The 13,084-nt window shown below is 48.9% G+C and overlaps 1 protein-coding gene and 1 non-coding gene across 3 annotated transcripts in view; one reads left to right on the top strand and one right to left on the bottom strand.

Annotated features, from left to right (window-relative positions):
• The window catches only part of LOC8032139 (proline-rich protein 36), a 207,448-nt gene extending 194,934 nt beyond the window's left edge, over window positions 1-12,514 (bottom strand). Inside the window, exon 1 of one of the 2 annotated variants that reach the window (XM_040499957.2) lies at window positions 12,366-12,514. The gene's annotated coding sequence lies outside the window, so the exon portion shown is untranslated. The remainder of the gene's footprint in view (window positions 1-12,365) is intronic. The other variant, XM_042290618.1, reaches the window with a different exon arrangement.
• On the top strand, window positions 2,902-2,974 carry Trnaa-agc. Its single transcript has one exon. It is a non-coding gene; the product is annotated as a tRNA-Ala (tRNA).
• Window positions 12,515-13,084: the final 570 nt, after the last annotated feature.

The raw sequence follows: 13,084 nt of genomic DNA, 5'->3' as shown, positions 1-13,084 counted from the left end.
GCAGGCCCCCTCCAGCAGTCGGGCTGGCTAGGCGCACCATCCGCAACGTGGAAAGGAGTGAAAGGCAGCAGCCCGAAACGCATTTCCCGTCCAGTGAATAAACGCTGCTCGCCTCTCGGCGGTGGCAGGTGGCGAGAGGACAACCAGCGCTCCGTTCGCGGACATAAATTACACGGCGATTCGCGATACGAGCGAGCGACTTTAATTCCGCGACGCACCTGCGGCTACGCGCATACACCGGGCCCGGTTGTAAATGTCGCTTACCACTTGTCACTCGTGCGTGGCCGCAAAACACCACTCTAATCAAACAAAAAAAAAAAAAGTGCGGTTGCGCACACGCTATTTATTGTAGCTCTCCACGCATTGAATCGTGTCAGGGCAGTCCCAGGGTAACACCCTGTTTTGGCGTCACTATGGGATCAAAAGTGGCGCTTTACTTCTCAAAAATAACGAACATTATTTTGCTCAAGTGTATATGGAGCTCAGATACAGTTCACCACAACGAAGCATCGCTAAGGACAATGGAGCCAGAGCGGGATTGATGGCTAACTCGAACCATCGAGCGACCTCCAACGTGTCCGAACTTTCGATTTCCGATTCCAGCAGCAATCAACTTTCGGGAGATTAGGGGCCGCCTTCCCTTCCTCACGTCCGTCGGCAGGCTCTTTATCTCGTGCCCGGAGCAACCGATAACGCAGCTTGACGACGATCTGATCCGTATTCGGTCATGGGCGAGAGTTATTTTTTAAAACTATTATTTGGAGATTATGCGATTACAAGCATGCTCCTTTCATCTTCATCCCCTTATATGCCTCCCTTTCATTTTTTTGTTTCATTTTCTTCTCGCTTATCGAAGGGTTAGACAACATTCACCCAGTGAAAGAAGTAAACAGAATGTGTAGTGTCTGCCCGGACTGTGTGGAAAGTGGAACAGGTGCCGACCTCGATGACTCGTACGAGTGTCTACATGTACAAAGAGACGAAAAGGTGAGGAACGGGCAGAAGCGATGCCTCGCTCACTGCAACCGTCAAGTTTTGGAAAACGATCCCGTGATCCGCACAGCACCTGTAGGCAGGACTCGTTGTAGACCACTACTCTTTCCGAGGGATGTTGCGAGAGCCAAACGCAGCCGCGTAGAAAAGCCACACTCCCCGCTTCGAGGGCCAGGAAGTCGCGAAGGTTGCCGAGGGCAAACAATGAACAGAAACAGGTCCGGGAGGAGAGGCTTTACCTCGACACACGGCGGCCGACAACGCAAGGCAGCGTGGCCGAGAAGCGACACCTGACAACGTCACGCGAGGCAGCGCCACCCACCGGAAACGAACGGCGGCGGCGGGTAGTCACACAAAAAAAGGGGGGCGACAACCGCTCGAGGGGAACCGAACAGCGTGCCCGTAATACAGCCATAACAAGCAAACGGCCGACAGATCGTTTAGCCAAACGTCACGCGTGCGGCCGGCACGCCCAGGCCGCGCACGCACGCGGCGGACCGAAAAAGGTCACGCAGCCTCCTCTCGACAACCCGTCGCTTCTCACCCGCAGGATGTTTGCTTTCTGGCCGGGCTGCAACGGCGACGCTTTCACTGTAATGGCCTTTTCCCCTCTCTCCTTTGGCCGGCTGCTTTCATTATCGTTTTTAATGGCCGTTCCTCTCCACCGCTTTGTTTCGGATGGCTTTCGGGGAATGCTAATGCCCGGCTCCGTTCCCGCCGGACGGACGCAGCCCTGGCGGCAAGGTCGAGCGGATCCGCCGTCGCATCCTCCGCTCGCTCGAGCTCCCTCGACGACGGCATCGAACTTGAAGCCTTCCTCCCTCATCCGCGGGGCATGCAGAGCCTTCGACAACGCACGATTCGCCAGCCACAATGACGACTACCACCGCTACGCGGAGAAACAAATGCACGTCTAAAGTACGCTGAGGTTAGACGATCAACAGCGAGCATCAGCAAAAGGGTCGACAAGATACAGCTTAATCCGGCGAGAGGTCACGAAGAAGAGATCACAGAACTCGCAGAAACGAGCCCAGGCCGTCTGCCAAACACAGGCGTGCGCACGTTTTCTTACAACTGGTACCAACGCAGTGACGTCACAACCCGCAGGCCGTCCGCCGCCGCCACGAACAGCGAGGAGCAGGAAGGACGACTCACCCGTCCGCCGACCGGCGCGAAGCCCCCCCGGCGTGATCAATAATCCACGAGCAGCCGAGGTCTCCTGTCTCGCCGAATCCTCACATCCGCATCGGCCGTCTCGTCCGAGGGGCCTTCACTCACTCAACACACTCTTCGCGCACGTCGCACGGCGATCCTGGGCCTCCCTCGCACCCACAGCAGACGCAACAACACAGCCTGGACGCAGCAGCACGTAATCCGAAAACCGACGTCGGTGGCACGAGCACGCAGTTCACCGTCGGTCGACGCCGACGACCTCCGGGGAACGAAGGCGGCCGGCCCGGAGGAACTTCGTCTGCCACTCGGGCTCCGGACGGGCCGTCCGCAGTTCGTCGATCGACCGCCGAGCGCCGCCACGTGACGGACGCGACGCGGAAGGGGACGCGACAGTGGCGCCGCATCGTGCCGGCGGCGGGAAGCGTTGGCGAAGATCGGAAATGGGATGACCTACGAGATGTTGACCTCCAGGTTGATCTTATCAACAGAATTGTGGTATGTTGTCAAAACTCGATGGTAACCACGAGAGTGCCATGTGTGGTACGGAACACGAAGCATAGCGGCATCACGACGATTCCTAAGTTCACATTGTCGTTCTAAAATGTTCGCGGCAAAAATGAGAAAGGTACAGCATTCTGAAATTACATTAAATACGATCGCACAAACACAGATATCGAACGATGTGAAATCCCTCACAGCGATTTCTCCGGCCATCAACTACAGCGTTCCTGTTCTGGGGGTGTAGCTCAGATGGTAGAGCGCTCGCTTAGCATGCGAGAGGTACGGGGATCGATACCCCGCACCTCCAACACTTTTTTTTTTTTTTTTTTTTTTTTAAAGAAAAACACGAATGTTTGTTTTCTAGTGCAGAAATCAATAACGTTTTCTGGTCTCACTGCTATATCCTCGCTGATACCATCTGTTAGAGTTCTTTAAATTTGAAACAGCGGCAATACTAACTCTTTTTTCTATCTATCTATCTATCTATCTATCTATCTATCTATCTATCTATCTATCTATCTATCTATCTATCTATCTATCTATCTATCTATCTATCTATCTATCTATCTATCTATCTATCTATCTATCTCTCTTTCTATCTATCTCTCTTTCTACCTATCTCTCTTTCTATCTATCTATCTCTCTTTCTATCTATCTATCTCTCTTTCTATCTATCTCTCTTTCTATCTATCTCTCTATCTATCTCTCTTTCTATCTATCTCTCTCTTTCTCTCTCTCTTCCTCTCTCTCTTTCTATCTTTCTCTCTTTCTCTCTCTTTCTATCTCTCTTTCTCTTTCTATCTCTCTTTCTCTTTCTATCTCTCTTTCTCTTTCTATCTCTCTTTCTCTTTCTCTCTCTCTTTTTCTTTCTCTCTCTCTTTCTCCCTTTCTATCTATCTCTCTCTTTCTCTCTCTCTTTCTTACTCTCTCTCTTTCTATCTCTCTTTCTCTCTCTCTTTCTCTCTTTTTCTCTCTCTTTCTCTCGTTGTCGCTCTTTCTCTTTCTTTCTCTTTCTTTGTCTTTTTTTTCTCTCTTCTCTTTTTTCTTTCTTTCTTTTTCTCTATCTCTCTCTTTCTTTCCCACTCTTTTTCTCACACTCACTCGTCACTCTTTTGCCATCTGTGTAGACCTTTTCTGCAAGTGCGCCGCCATCTTGAATTGACGTCACTTCCAGTATAAGCGAAAACATTGTTTTGCCGTCGCCACGCCAATAGAAGGCATTTAGGATATAAGCGTAACCGTCACACTTTCTCGTTTTTCCTCCCCTTTATTTTTTTACTATTTGCAGGTTGAAACGTTGGATTATTTTTTCGTCGCCCATACCGGATACGCCTATTGGGTGGCTGGGGACGAGAGTACACAGAAAAGGTCTATATGTCATTTGATCCCCGCTCATGTAATGCATTTCATCTGAAATGCCTTTGAGATACAATAAACTGAACTGAACTATCTTTCTCTCTATCTTTCTCTTTGTTTTTTTTTCTCTCTTTTTCTCTTCCTTTTTTCTCTCTTTTTCTTTCTCTTTCTCTCTTTTTTTTCTCTTTCTCTCTATTTTTTTTTCTCTTCCTTTCTCTCTCTTTTGTCTTTCCTCCTTTCTTTCTTTCTTCCTTTCCTTCTCTCTCTCTTTCTTTCTCATAGTTTTGTAAGGATGGTCGAGCCTTTGTGGTTGGGGGGAGGAGGGGGGCAACGAACTATCGTAAGTCTTTTTCTTTTAGTGGTAGGGGTCGTTAGGTACCCAAGGCTGGGCACAAATACTCCAAAAAGTATTGAGGAATGGAAATGCCGAGATACGTGCGTTTTAAGGCCTAAATACAGACACTGACATACATTTGTCTTTTATGTAACGGGATATCCCCGAGATACTTCTGCGAAAAAGGTGAAAAAGTATTTCGGAATACAGATACAGATATCATATTAATTCATTTGTTCCCGAACGCTGCTACACGCTAAGGGTATATAGTTCGTGGCGAATGCGAAGGTATAGTTCGTGGCGAATGCGAAAGGTAATTTATGCTTGTGCCCCTCCTTTTGTTTCATTACATGCACTATCCCTTACCTCGAACTCTTAACCGATCATTATGGCCGCTAAAAATACACGTCACCCCAGTTGAGCCACGTAGTCACAGAACGGTGAAGACCGCGTACCATGCTCGTCAAAAGACGTCTGCCCGAAATGAACCGTGTTCAAACTGCTGTCGTATGTGCTTCTGAGTCACCCATAGTGTGGGGGACTGGACAACAGAGCCGTTCCTTTTCTCCATTAAACGCCTTTACGGCATTGGCTGTGCTAAACTGGAAATAGTGTAGGGCTTTGTGAGAGGAGCTGATTTCGTTATTCTTGCAAGTATCCTGCTTTAAACAACAGTTTTTTTTTTTTTTTTTTTTTTTTTTATGTTGTTGACTGAGCTGAATCTTGTTATAAGGCGCGGGTTCATATTATAAATTTCGAAGCAACTTGCAATGGACAGATGTTTTTATCTTTTAAAGTTATCTTAAAAAAAGGGAAACAAATGCAACGAGATGCCTAAGTCTGGCAAAGTGTCGCGACACAAGCGATACATTGTAAATGCATTTCACTACTGAGATACAAATACATTTTTTTCAAATGTATCTCCGATACGGACATACATATACTAGAAAGTATCTCTAAGATACTATCGCGATACATTTGTATCGCAATGCTGCCCAGCCCTGCCTGAGATGAATAGGCGGTTTTGTATTTTAGGACTCGGTATATGTGGGAACTAACACATTTTAAACAATATAAGATCAAAAACGACGTTTTACAAAAATGACTTCAGTGCCCCTTCAATGCTCTGGCATTAAAAACTGACTGCAGCGGACAAGGTCGGTAGACTCAATGTGCGGCGTATTTTCAGCTGCGCTGGATGTTTATTTATGATCTCTCGCGAGATCTCACTCTGTATTTGTTGGCCGTGTGACAGCCTTTCGTGGCGCTCTTTCGCAACGTCACACTCGTCTCACAGTATAGACAGCCCTATACCACATTCCGCGTCAAATTGGCTCACAAAAATTCTCAATGAAGTGGGACACCGTTCGTCTCCAAGTTTTCGTCGCCGCTCTACGGAACTCGGCCCCACCACCGACGTAATTCCGGCAGGGGCCGCTGCCGCCGCGAAGCGCGGGGGTGGGCGGACGACGACCGTGTTGCCGGGCAGTCTGAGTCACGCCGTGGCTGACCGAATTAGCCCGTGAGTGCACGCCCCCCGTGAAAACAAATTCGAAAGAGCGGGCGTCGCTAGAGCTTGCGCGGAACACCGCTCACAAATAAACCCACCAAACGCGATCCGCGGACGCCGCCGACGAGAGCAGTCATTCCAGTTTGCACCCTTTTTTTAAACGCGCCATCACAGTCGCCGACAGCTCGAGAAATCCAGGGCGTGGCGAGCATTTCATTATCGGTCGGCAGCCCATGAGAATGGGCGCCGATAAGCGAGCCGAAAAACAACGAAGCATGAACATAACAGAAGCGCAAACAGCGCAACGACACGGACAGAGAGGACAGACGAACACCAGCCCGCTACCACCTTTACAGCGCCTGCTATCCTGGCGGAAAAAAAAAAAAAAAAAAAAAAAACGCCGCGTCACTGGGTTACGATGAACGCGTGCTCAGCGTCCGATGTGCGGCAGAAGAGAGCTATTGCGCATGCTCAGAACGCGTTACGTCCAGCCTTCTTGCTTCGTGATTGGTCATTGGGCTTCCTAATGCCGCCACCTCATTGGATGCGGAGCAATGAAATGTGTTAAGTTGTCAAAGCGTTTCTTAGGTTGTCTGCGGCTATAATGCATGAAAGCTACAAACAGTTGCAGCATGACAGACGGCACGACCGAGAACGTATCAGTGCTGGGTAAGTAAGGATGGAGTAATGCTTTCAATGTGGCCGATTCAGTGGAAGAACTCGAGGGTCTTGTGTCTTCCGACTCGATCTTTCACCTAGAATCTAGCGGACCGCATAAAGCTTTATTTTTCCGAGCTTCTGTCTTTCACCGTATACAACTCCGAGCTGCGACGATCTCTGTATAACCCTGATATAGTTACAAATTCCAATACATCTGTCTTGGAATATTCGAGAATCGCAGGAATATATAGACCGTTACACTGAAAGAGGGCGAGGAAGAATAGGGAGAGGGTTACAGGCCCGTTTTCCTCCTCACTGAACTGTGAAAAGCGAGGAGAATCCCCGGATGTGCGCCTAAAGCTTATAAAAGCTAATGCATTCGATGACAGCCCCCAAACCGTCATCAGGGTGCCATTCCTCGGTTGTAGGGTGCGCGAACCACCAGCAAAAGCGTAAAACAACATCGGGGGACTTCTGCACCGCGCACGGAATCCGGCAAGGCGAGTTCGGCTGCAATGTTTTCAAGTTTCGTCGCTTCCCGCATGACCAGCACCTCCAACGGCAGTGCTTTGCTTCGATAAACAGAAAATACTTTGACCCTTCGCCAAATTATCGAGTGTACTCGCAACATTTCGTGACTGGAGCGCGCTCCAAGTTTGATGCCGTACCGTCGTTCAACATGGGTCACGATCGCAATAGACCATTTGCAGTATTCCCAAGCGCCCCGGCCCGCACTCAAGGAATCATGGGAACGGTGTTCCTTCAGCTTCCTAATGATCGCTAATTTTCGACCAACTACATGGTTACACAGTTCTGGAGCGTAATTCGAGGTCACCCTAAACAAGCACCTGATATACCCCAAAGACCTGCCATATTACTTTTAAATCTGCTCGTCAACGTCAGCATTTTTTTATACTGCGCATGCGGTCCACCTTTCAACCTGGCTGAGCTGCAGGAATCTCTTACAATATTATCATTCTCATGATTGTTTTTCGAGCAGGGATTGCTTAAAAAGCCGATAATTCACAACAACAAAAAGCAGGATTTAGCTAGGAGTCCGCGGGGCTGTTTATAGCATTGTTAGCGTTTCTAACTTAATATCAGCATGATAATAATGTAAAAGAGATTTCTGCAGCCCATCCAGGTTGAAGGGTGGACAGCATGCACAATATCAAAAACGCTGATATTAAGGAGAAACTTTAAAAGCGATATGACAGGTCATTGGGGTATATCAGGCGCTTGTTCAGGGTGATTCCGTAGTTCGGTCGGTTGAAATTACCGATCACTAAAGGGCTGAAGGAACATCGTTCCCATGATTCTTTTAGCGCGGGCCGGGGCACTTCGAGGATATCGCAAATGGTCTATTTCGCGAGCTAAGTACAACTTCCTACGGGATTCGCTGTTGCGGTTTGTAAAGTTCCTTTTAGGCATTCGTTGCAGGTCGTACTTCCGCGACGACGTTTGCAAAGAACAAACTACGTGCCGCCGCTTAGTCCCGAGCAGAGAAGCGCGAAATTATGTTGACCGTCACAACGCGACTGCATTCTTGATTTTACAGATGAGTGGGCCACGTAGACGGTAATAAACATCAACTTCGAATGTCGCAAAATGCTAAACCGCTGATAGAGCCACGCGTGCAATGGGCCTATTTCGACGTTGCCCTATTGAATTTTTTGTTTCGACAAAAGACACGCCCGTCGACGCGGGATCCTCAATTGAACTTTTACGCGTATAAACATCGGTGCCCAGCAGGCCGAGGCTGTCTACGATCATTTCCGCGATGCTCTTAATTTGCGCGTCCTCGTTTCCTTGCTGTGGTGGAACGATAAAATGCTTTCTCAATGTACTGCACCTACAACCACGAAAAACATCGAGGGAACCGCAAATCCCTTCGCTGTTAACTGATGCAGCAGTCTTGAGTGCTCACCTCCAATTTCGACCGCTGGCCCGTTCGCTGCCGCTGTTGCACGTATCGCCGCACTGGCGGAACTCGTATTATCGAGCACGAAACAGGCACATAGTGCCGCAAATATTACTAGCGTTTTACCGCACCTAATACATCAGCTGCGCCCAAAAAAGTACTTTCAGCCATTTAAGCGCGGCTGTTGAGCCTAACGCCCGAGCGATAAAATGGTATATAATCACAATGCTCTTCTAGGTGATTTCTTTTTATCGGTAGAAACAATCGTTTAAGTTAATGAACCGCGTTAACGGAAGTGCTTTCCATGCTAGCTGCTATTCGTTCACATATAAAAGTCGACCCACGTTCGGCCTTCACTATCAATCCTGCAACGGTCCTCCAGAGTTAACAATGTCAAACACCGACGAGTCTTCATTTTTTTTTCTCATAATTATGTATATAATGTTTGATACCAATTCTGCCTTACAGTTTTCTTTTTATTTTTTTTTTTTTTTTTTTTTTTTTTTACAAATGTGCGTGTTAGTTTTGTTCTTGGTTTTACTTGATTGTATGATTTATTGCAACCTCCCCTCCTCGTGTAACGCCCTACAAAGCGGACCCTTATGGATTAATCGAGCAAAATTAAACAAAAACAAAATATTCTGCCAGATCAATTGAACTTCTAGGTGCGCATTACCAATCTACCTTTCAAAAAAAAAAAAAAAAAGAAAGTCCATCACACAAAAAGAAAAAAAAAAATGACGCCGTTTCTCCGAGAGTCGAGTCGGCGGCACCTAAAGAGAAATAATCGGGCTCTTGGACGAGGCGTCAAAGCCAATGCCCTCGAGCTCGAAGAAGAAAATGAACACGGGGAAAGGGGGTGCTCCAGCCACGCGTCCAGCAAAGCGAGCCATCAGCCCGCGCCATTAGACCGGTCGTTGGGCCCATCCCCGCAATTAGAACGCCGCGCCGGTTAGACCCAATTAGGGCAACCCCCCCTCCGGCAGGTGGAACCGCCAGTCCGGGCATCCGACACCGCATCCCACTTCCCCGAGGAAGCGGACAATGATTCGCTTCCCCGATAAGCACCGAATCGGGAGACGGGGTCAGCGAAAAAAGACAGCCATCAGATCGGACACGCCCGGAAAGAGGAGCTTGCGAGAGGCCCCTTCTCTCGCCCTCGGCGCGCGCCACGCCTCGCCGCCTCGATCCACGGTCAAGCACCGGAACAAAGGCGAGATGTACTAATTGCAGCCAGAAACAACGGGAAAGCGGCAGAGGCGTGGCGGCGGCCGCCAAGGAATCCGAGAGAAACAATGCCGGAAAGGCAGTTGCGAGGACGAGCGTCCCGAGTCTGCGAAACCCTCCGGCAGATGGGGTGGATTCCGCTAGACAAGGGCCTCGCCCAATCGATGTCTTGCTTCCTCCCTGCGTGTCGGTTGTCTCCCTCGCCCGGAAAACGAGAGCGAGTCGATTGAGGCGCCTTCTTCGCGCGTCCCGGAGGTCTTCAATTTGAGCGCGGAGCCGGACTGCGGCTGCCCGTCGGCTCCCTTTTCCTCCCGGCCGATTCCCGTTCCCCGGACAACAACTGGCCGCCCGTGTAATGAGATGGCTCGACCGCTCGCCGCTACCGTTCCCCACCGAGGCGGCCCGAGAACGGTGGCCAAGGGGCGCCGCCAAATGCTCGGAGAAGGCGCCAGTATTGCTAATCATTGCCTAAGCGGCTGGTCACTAGAAATTAACGAAAACATAGATCTGCAGCCGCATGTTGATTTATCCGCGAAACAGACATAAGCAGAATTGAAGCTTGTGAGAAACGCAGCCGACGCTGCGTTTTTCACAGGTCGACGACGCGACTTTTAGAACAGAGGCGGCGTCTGTTCGAAGCGTCGCCTCGTCGACCTGTCCTCTTTCTTGCGACGACACGGAGGATGCACACACTGAAGCGACGGAGCGTCGAAGGTGGTTGGCAGGTGGCCAGCTCTGCCATTACGGGGATCACGCAAGGACGAAGATGGAGAAGACTCAGTAGGCCAGAGCATTTGGCGAATCGCGATAGCCTTCTTTTTTGCGCAGTTGCGACAAAGAGCTACGAAAGTTGAAGCGCTATTCCACAGGATCTTTAATTGTCTAGGATTCGCTTGAACTTTTGCTAAACTCAACAACAAACATCGCTAAAAAGTATCCCAAATATTAAATTTAAAAAAAAATTGCTTTTTTTCGCGAAGTTATTGAATTTACAGTTTTGGTCCTCGCCGTGTTTTTCAAACTGAAAGTCTCTCCGGACAACAACGAAAAAGTGATGTCAGTAGAAGACAGTGGTTCACTCTGACTGTACAATCTGTTTTCAACTGATACAACGCAGTTTCAAGGTGTCAAATGAATGCTTCGGAAGCTCGCTCCGGTACCCGCGCTCCAGCACGGACGGAACAAATGATTGTCATATCCTATGCTTAGACTGCTTGCTCAACTGGCAACGCGAGCCAGCTAGTGACGTCACGGCACTGAAAAGTGCGGGTATATTTGAATGCTGGTTTTTGCATCATTTGCATTTGCCGATTTCGCAATAACTATTATGAATTTCGCGATACTAAATAGCATACCGGAAAGGGTAAAGGCCGGAGAGTCAGAGCATACAGTTAGTTGAGGTAGGTAAAAAAAAACTGTGGAGTACCCCTCTAAAGCACTCCGATTTGCGATATCCTCAAACATGTCGAAGGCAAAAGCGTCGGAACAGCCGCCCCATACGGACAGCAAGTTTGTGTGCTTCTGTCCAAGGGTTGCCAGAATGCCAAACTCTTATTGGCTGATTGAAAAAAAAAAAGATAGTGTATGATAGAGCTCGAGGCATCCAGCATTGAGGTCTATCCACTATCGTTCCGATCAAAACCAATCAGAGTTGGGCGCCGCAACTCCTGCGCAAGACGAAGACGAGTTGGTCTCCGCATAAAGGATTTGTATTTTTGAAAATAAGGTTGTGTTCTGTTCATTTGCACCTCGTTACGCTGCACACGTGTTTTATGAGCCAAAGATAATCGCCACCTCCTACCGCCGGTCCAAGCATTCCGAGAGAGAAAGTCTGCCGCGGGAGTGCCGTTTGCCGAAATTGAAGCGGACCAATAAAAGTTGCCCTCGGGGACAGCTTTTATTGGCAGTAAAGCACGTTCCACTCCGGTGTCCCACGGGATTCGGCGCGCACAAGTAAGACATAGTGCAGCAAAAGACTACACACGCGCGTTCTAAGTCAAAAAGAGTAAAACGTAGATTTTGTTGCATGCTTTGCAACAAAATGCAAAAAGACGGGAAGTATGCTCCCATCAATACGTGCAGTCACAGACGGTTAATTAATGTAACCGTGTCGAGCTTACATCTCGTGTTTGGTTTCAGGATCAAGGCAGCCATAGCCACAAGTTAGTGGTTGCTTTTACATTCATAACACTAAACGAATAAATGCTTCCCTAAGGCAGTAGCAACAATATGTTTCTTTTAAGTTGTTCGTGCAAAACACAGATCATATAAAACAATTTTCTATCTGTTTCTCTCTCTCCCTCTCTCTTGGCAAGATGGCACAAATGGAGCAAGTTATGGGTGGTAACCAGATATACTAAAATTACATTTTCACGAAAGTAACGATAGAAGTTCTAAATTACAACAAATAGAAGTACCATATTGCGAGTCATTTCGCTACTAAGTTGTAACGCGTTATTTCCACGCCTGCCCTTCGGCGAACTGGGCCTCGTTAGAGTCAGAGCCCCTGGGCGCCTACCCAACCATTCAATAAGCGTATTGCACATCGACGTGTCAAGCCAGTATATGGCTCTCTTTACCGGCCAATAAAAGTTGTACGCCAATGCGAGCGTGGCGGAGAAAGGAGGAGGCATGAGCGGGCCTTCAAAGGCCCCCTCGCTGCGGAGCAGAAGAGGGTGCGTCTCCCTCACCTTGTTGACATTGGTCCTGGCCGGTTTGGTCTTGGTCCTGGGCGGCGTTGGCGATGACGACGGCTGCTTGTCGTTGCAGTTGAGCTTGTTGGCGCTCAGCAGGAGCTCGGGCGACGATGGACGCGTCTCGGGCTCCCGACTCTTCACCGTACTCTGCGACAAAGAACACGGAGAAAGCGTCAAACAACGCTCCATGTAAACACGCCCACTAAAAAAAAAAAAAAAAAAAGTTGCAAACATTACACATTTATTACGAGCGACTAAGTAGCACACGGGGATTCGAGTGCCCGACAAGCGAAGAACCTCAGGCATATCCCAGCACGCGGTTTAATTTAATCCGTCCAGATGCTCCAAGTTGGACCTCCAGATGCCTCTTTAAAGGCCCGTTCACGAAGTTGCGTTCAAGTGCAACGGAAACCACTTGAGTCTGGTTAAGACTGCTCGCGTCGATCTGTTGCTATGGCGACCGTTACGGAGAGCCAATTGGGGAGGCGCCGTGCTGCAAGATGCAACGCAGCACAACGCGGTCGACGCGAATGTGTGAACCAGCCTTGACGTGCGACCAAAATCTCGGTTTACACGGCGTAAGCTTCCGGCTAATCCCTCAAGCACGGGCATGCGTGAGACGACTGCGCTGCAGCCAACAAAGCATACGGAAACTCGCCTAAACAACTCGGGGGTAACGAAAGTTTCTACAAATATAGAAAAGAATCACAGGA

The sequence above is a fragment of the Ixodes scapularis genome, unplaced genomic scaffold, assembly GCF_016920785.2.
Source record: "Ixodes scapularis isolate PalLabHiFi unplaced genomic scaffold, ASM1692078v2 PGA_scaffold1__304_contigs__length_218370807, whole genome shotgun sequence".
Taxonomy (NCBI): domain Eukaryota; kingdom Metazoa; phylum Arthropoda; class Arachnida; order Ixodida; family Ixodidae; genus Ixodes; species Ixodes scapularis.
This window is presented reverse-complemented; position numbering and strand designations above follow the sequence as displayed.